This window comes from Nematolebias whitei, chromosome 13 (assembly GCF_014905685.2).
Source record: "Nematolebias whitei isolate Nwh7 chromosome 13, NemWhi1, whole genome shotgun sequence".
In the NCBI taxonomy this organism is placed as follows: domain Eukaryota; kingdom Metazoa; phylum Chordata; class Actinopteri; order Cyprinodontiformes; family Rivulidae; genus Nematolebias; species Nematolebias whitei.
Window position 1 is genome coordinate 7,122,032 of NC_056510.1, and position 7,150 is coordinate 7,129,181.

General features: G+C 42.2%; 1 protein-coding gene across 1 annotated transcript in view; it reads left to right on the forward strand.

Annotated features, from left to right (window-relative positions):
• The window catches only part of LOC119419496 (inactive dipeptidyl peptidase 10), a 132,147-nt gene that overhangs the window by 71,102 nt on the left and 53,895 nt on the right, over positions 1–7,150 (forward strand). The gene's annotated exons all lie outside the window — the stretch shown is intronic.

Here is a 7,150-nt window from a genome sequence, read left to right on the forward strand (position 1 = left end):
AATGAGTGAATGAATGTGTGAATGAATGAGTGAATGTGTGAATGAATGAGTGAATGAATTAGTGAATTAATGAATGAATGAGTGAATGTGTGAATTAATGAGTGAATGAATGAATGAGTGAATGTGTGAATGAATGAGTGAATGAATTAGTGAATTAATGAGTGAATGAATGAATGAGTGAATGAATTTGTGAATGAATTAGTGAATGTGTGAATGAATGAGTGAATGAATGAGTGAATGAATTTGTGAATGTGTGAATGAATGAGTGAATGAATGAATGTGTGAATGAATGAGTGAATGTGTGAATGAATGAATGAGTGAATGAATTTGTGAATGAATTAGTGAATGTGTGAATGAATGTGTGAATGAATGAGTGAATGAGTGAATACTTTATTCACCCCCTGAGGGAAATCAGTCTTGTCCTGGGTTTATCAAAATCTGCAAAGATGGAAGAAAAATAACAGGTGAAAAGTACAGGTAGATTTCTGTATAATATGTAGTACTGTTGGTAATGTGTAGCATTATGTAGTATGTAGTATTGTTAGTATTATGTGGTATTGTTGGAATTGTGTAGTAGTGTGGAGTATCGTGTGGTATTTTTGTAGTATTATGCATTATTGTGTAGTATTGTTGGTACTTTGTGGCATTGTGTAGTATTATGTAGTAGTAGTACTGTATTTAGTGTTAGTATTATATACTTGGGGTATTGTGTAGTATTATGTAGTATTGCTAGTACTGTGTAGTATTGTCTATTATTGTGTAGTATTGTGTAGTATTAAGTAGTCGTAGTAATGTATTTAGTGTTAGTATTATATAGTATTGTGTAGCATTGTATATTATCGTGTAGTATTGTGTAGTATTACTGCACACTCTTTAAATCGTGTATTTCTCAAACAGAAGTGGTTCTGTTCTGAGTGCAGCTCATCAGAGGTCAGATCGACAGAAAACACGAGAGATGACATCACTCCACCTCTTCATCTGCTGTCCTTCACCCTCCTCCTCCTCCCCCTTCAGTCTTGCAGCTCGGGGCTCCCCCGTCCTTTTCTGTCCTCCCCTGTCCTCCTCTGTTCTCCCCTGTCCTCCTCTGTCCTCCCCTGTCCTCCTCTGTCCTCCCCTGTCCTCCTCTGTCCTCCCCTGTCCTCCTCTGTCCTCCTCTGTCCCTCTGGAGGTTTATAAAAAATAAAAGCCCGCTGCAGTTTTTGACCCCCTGACCCGACCCGGTCGGCTCGTGTCTCGTTAGGCGATAATGTAACGACGTCAAAAAAAGTCTGTTGCTGACATGAAGGACCGCCTCGACCCAAAAATAAAAACTAAACGACTAAAACCTGAAGAATTACTGGTTTATTTTTACCGTTGATCTTAATTTGTTTAATTTGACACTGAGGCCTGTAGAGTCACTGCACGGTCTGACCTTCAGGGTGAATCAGCTGTTTAAATGTCCTCCTCTTGTGAAGAGTCTTTCTCTCTAGAACGATGGACTCTAGATGACCTTTGACCCTTCACTGATTGACAGGCAGCCTCTCTCAGGTCATTGCTGATGGCTTTCCATCTCGGCGTTGTGCAGCTCAGATATTTCTACGTCCTTTCAGGAGATCCGATGTTTGACCTCCATGTTCTGGCTGCAGGTTCTCCTGGTGTTTCAACGGTTGAACCCGTCAACACTGCACGTTCAGCTCGGCTGCAGCCGCCAGAGACAGAACGCACCGTCTGCTTGTGTTAGTAAAATATTCTGGATTAGACATGGTGTCAGACCTCAGGGTGGACCTGCAGCCGGGTCCGTTTCTGATCCTCCAGGCGGTGAGAAACTGATTTCACGGGTCTGCAGGCGACGCTATTGTCCAACCCGCTGTTGTCGTCCAGACGGCTGGGCTTCGGCTGCTTCGGCTGCTTGTCGTTTGTCACACCTTCAGCGAGGTCAGAGCTATAAATAACTGGACACACAGGAGCTGGATGTTGGTGCGTTAATGTTTCGTACAGAGAACTGTCACTCTGGTGATTTTTATTTTTTATCATTTAAATTTTAAATCCTCGTATCGTGACATGTTCATCAGTTTGACTAAATTTAACGACTTGAAGTCAAAACTTCAGCTCTGGGATTTATTGAATTTTATTTTTTAAAGGATTTGCTCATAAAGAAAACATTGGTGTTTTGAGCCTTTATTGTGAAACTTCAGTGTTTTCTTTCCGTTTAATTGCAGATCGTAAAATAAGACGTTTAATTTCTTACGATTCCTTCAACCTTTATTTAGACACGTTAGTGTCATTGAGCCTCAGCATCATTAAAACCTGTTTCCTCTTGATTTAAGAGTCAGTGAGGAGCTGGCAGTGATTCTGTTCTGAACCTTTCTGCAGCCGGGGAGTCCGGTTCGGTGGCCTCAGGATTCCCTCTCTGCTGTTTGCAGATGATGTTTTTCAATTCAGTTCAGTTTATTTATAAAGCGCCAAATCACAACTAAGTTGTCTCAGGGCACTTTACAGGAACATTCACATAAAAGCCAATTAGTAAAGTTCTCTATCTAAAGAATCCAGCAGACAAGTTGAATCTTGGCTTCGTTGCAGTCCCCCATCCTGAGCAAGCACAGTGGCGACAGTGGAAAGAAAAACTCGCTTTTAAAAGGAAGAAACCTCCAGCAGAACCAGCTCAGGACAAGTGGCCATCTGCTTTGACCGGCTGGTTGAGAGGACAGGAAGGAGAGAGAGACGGACACAGAATGGTAGGTCCAGATATAGGTCCAGGTGTATCTGAAAGACAAAAAAAACACGTTAAGGATAGAAAAAATAATTACAAATACGAAACAGGTTGAGCAGAGTAAGTAAAGACAGTAGTAGAGTGAAAGTTGTGGTCAGTTTGTCCTCCAGCAGTCTAAGCCTACAGCAGCATAACTAAGGGACGGCTCAGGAAACCCAAGCCGACCCTAACTATAGGATTTATCAAAAAGGAAAGTCTTAATCCCAGTTTTAAAACTGGACAATGTGTCAGCCTCACGGACAGAGATTGGAAGTTGGTTCCACAAGAGAGGAGCCTGAGAACTGAAAGATCTGCCTCCCATTCTGTTTTTGTAAACTCTAGGAACCACAAGTAAACCTGCAGTCTGAGAGCGAAGTGCTCTGTTAGGAAAATATGGAACAATAAGATCTGTAATATAAGATGGAGCTAGGTTGTTGAGAGCTTTGTAGGTTAGAAGTAAGATTTTGAATTCTATTCCGGATTTGACAGGGAGCCAATGGAGAGAAGCTAAAACTGGTGAGATATGATCTCTCCCACTAACTCCAGTTAAGACTCTGGCAGCAGCATTTTAGATCAACTGAAGACGTTTTAAAGAAGTATTTGGACACCCAGATAATAAACCATTGCAATAGTCCAGTCTAGACGTGACAAATGCATGGACCAGTTTTTCTGCATCATTTTTAGATCAGATGTTTCTAATTTTAGTGATATTACGCAGGTGGAAGAAGCAGTTCTAGTAACATTTTTAATGTGGGGGATAAAAGACGTGTCCTGATCAAAAATAACACTAAGATTTTTAACATTAGAGCTGGAGGACAGATTAATGCATCTAAGGAGGGAGAAAGACTGAAAAAATAATTCCTTAGGTGCTCAGGTCCAAAAATCAAAACCTCAGTTTTGTCTGTTCAACAGGAGAAAATTAAGGGTCATCCAGGTTTTTATGTCTTTAAGACATGCTTGTAGTCTAAGTAGCTGATTGGATTCATTGGGTTTAATGGACAAATATAATTGTGTGTCATCAGCATAACAATGAAAATTTATCCCATGCTGTTTAATAACTTTACCTAATGGAAGCATCTATAAAGTAAAGAGTATTGGCCCAAGCACTGTGCCCTGAGGAACTCCATGACTAACTTTGGTGTATGAAGATTTATTATTTACATTTACAAACTGGAATCTATCAGATAGACATTATTTAAACCATTTTATGTATGCCTTTTTGTGACTGCTTGTTGTTGTCACTGTTGTCATCATTCTTCGTTGAAATCAGGTCTTTTGTAAATGAGTCCTCGAGGCTCAGTGGGAGTTACCTGTCTAAATTAAGGTTGAATTAATTTTAGAGCTGTTCCTGTAATCCCAACATCATATTCAAGTCTCTAATAAAATATTATGATCAACTGTATCAAATGCAGCACCGAGGCCTAACAGGACCAGTATAGACACAAGTCCATTGTCTGAGGCCATGAGAATATCATTAGTGACTTTTACTAGTGCTGTTTCTGTGCTATGATGAGCTCTAAACCCTGACTGAAACTCTTCAAACAGATGTGCTCCTGTTTGCTTCATTGTTCCGTGATATCTCACTGGAACGGTTCACAGCTGGATTGAGGATCAGAACCTCCAGATCTGAGGCCCTGGTCCTCAGTCAGAGGGTGGACTGTCATCTCCAGGTTGGGGGTGAGGTCCTGACTCAAGTGGAGGAGGTCGAGTATCTGAGTTTCGTTCAGAAAGATGGATCGGTGCAGCTTTTGCAGTATTGTTTACTCTGTGCCGGTCCATTGTGGTGAACTGAGCTGCAAGGAGAAGCTCTCTGTGTATATTCCTACTGTCACTTCTGGTCCTGAATTCTCAGTAAACAGCGAGTAGAGAAGATCTACAGAAATCATAAATGTAGACGTCACAGTCAGTGCCGTATTCAACCTAAACTGTTTCAGTGAGCAGACTGCATGGTGGTGCAGTGGTTCACAGAAAACAGGTTCACAACCCGGCTGTGTTTGAATGTGCAGGATTTCTCCAGGGTCTCTGGTTCCACATATTATTTGGTTCACTGGTCTCTTTGGGATGGACTGTGGACCTGTCCAGGGTGTGTGTCCCCTCCCCCCTGACCATTGGAGACAAAACCCAAACTTGACTTTTTAACAAAGTTTGTAAATGTCAACCAGCAGCAGTCAGAACCTCGAGCCGCTGCCGCTTATTGTTTTCTGGCTCAGAAGATAAAAGTTTGTGAACCACACGGACGTCCCACAGGAAGTTCTCCTGTCCTCGGAGGACGGGCACTAACCAGTTGATACTGAAGGTACACATTTTGTGTAGCTGCTGAATGAATTCACACATGGCTCTACTATGACGTGCGTCGCAGTTCAAACCCCTCGGCGACGGCGCTTGTTTTGTGTGTTACCGGTGGTGGATCTTTGATTTTCTAAGAAAATCTGAACTTTAAAGCCTGATTTGTGTCTGATTGGGGATCATTTCACCCGCTCCCTCCCCCCGTCGAGCCAATCAGGTTGTAAAATGGTCGGGAGTTGGGGGGGTTGTGTTCACTGTATTTCCTCTGCAGGGTTTTATGGATATCTGACACGAGGAGAAACTGCGGAGAGGAGACATGTCGGTGGGGGACTTAATTCACCTTATCGTCAGCAGCAGATGTGGTGGGAGACTCCCTAATTCCAGGATTCAGAGATAGAGGTGCAGGCGAAGGCTTCAGAACCCCTCCAGGACCGCTCTGTCACTGTAGATAATATCGCACACACGGGCACTCAATGGTCACTCAGATTGCTGAAACCAAGCCTGAGCCCTTGAATGCCAATGGCTGCTGTACGTGTTGCTGCCAGAGATAAACGGCTCCGTCTGAGGGTTCTGATGAGCCGCCGAGAGGCAGAGCGAGCCGGTCCTGGCAGGAGGAACAGGTCCGCGGGTCAGAAGCTGTAATTTACAGGGAACAGTAACCACTCAGTGATTGAACCACGCAGATTCATCCTTGCTTTTCAGCTCCGGACTGAGCATTAGAATCTCTTTAGGTTAATCTTTCAGAATTACAGGGGGCCCCTCGTTACAAATCCCTCGGTGTGCCGAGGACCGGACTGAAAACAGGAAGACTCCATGTGACCCGGGTTAATGGGCACGGCGAGCTGCATCTCTGTTCTTAGCGGGAACAATATGGAGTCATTTGTCGTCAACTTTTACAGAATTCAGCTTCCCGAGAATCCAATTGGGTCCAAAAAGCGTTTCATTGTTTGTTAGTTATTTGGTTCTGAGGTTAATGGAGGACTGAACATGACAAAATCCAGAACAATTGGCTCAATAAATACAATAATGTCAGTAAATGTTTCTATTTAAATAACTTTTTCTTTAAAAAAACTGCTTTATTTTCTCTCATTTCCATAAACACAAAATTAAAAAATACACCCTCGTCCTTTTTAAATGTATAAATTTATATATTGATGCTGTCTTTTTTTTCAACATGTGCAGCATTTCATAGTAAGGTGTTCAGATGTTCACCTGCTGGTGAATTGAAAACAGGATGTGAAAGCGTGGCACTTCCTGTTGCATCAGAATGATAAACTGCTTGTTCATTCATTAACAGCTGATGTTTTGGTCTTTAATGAAAGATGTGAAGAAGAACGTAAAGTAAAACAAAAAACAGCTGCACGTGGAATGCTTTTATTTTTCTGACATGATGTTTATGTGGCTAGCTGCTAGTGCTAAAAGAACTAATGCTAATGAAACTAGAGCTAACAGAACTAATGGTAATATTAGAGCTAACAAATGTAATGCCAATAGTACTATCATATACAGTAGTCCTTCAATACTTCATGGTTCGACTTTTGTGGTGGACTCACTCTTTCGCAGGTTTTCAACGTAAGATTGTACACATTGTCTCCCGGTGGCCTGGCCCGCTCAGTGATTGCAGAGGGGCCCCCTCCTTTCTCTTTCTGAGGCTATCTGTCACAGCAGAGCATATGTCTCTGCTCTAATGTGACAGATAGCCTCAGAAAGAGAAAGGAGGGGCGAGGGTGGGGTCTGTCTTTCCCCATCGCTGCTGTGGAAGCTTCAGCGAGGCGGATACAAGAGTGAGCGGCATGGATTGTTTATTCAAAATAATCAAGCGCGACCCGAACCGAGCCGATACTCCCCATGGCCAGTCCACCTCAGGGCGCTGACTGGCTCAGTAACCGTAGCATCAGTCTGTCTGCTTTCTTTCGTTGTGCTCTTTTAGAGCGTTTAGAGAGTTTAGAACATTGCAAGAGTGTGGGAAGAGTTTATAAAGCCTTAAAAATATATAAATACTAAAATAAATATAACGTCCCTACTTTGCTGATTTTCATCTACTGCGAGGGTGTCTGGAACGTAACCCCTGCAATAAATGAGGGACTAGTATATATATATATATATATATATATATATATATATATATATATATAT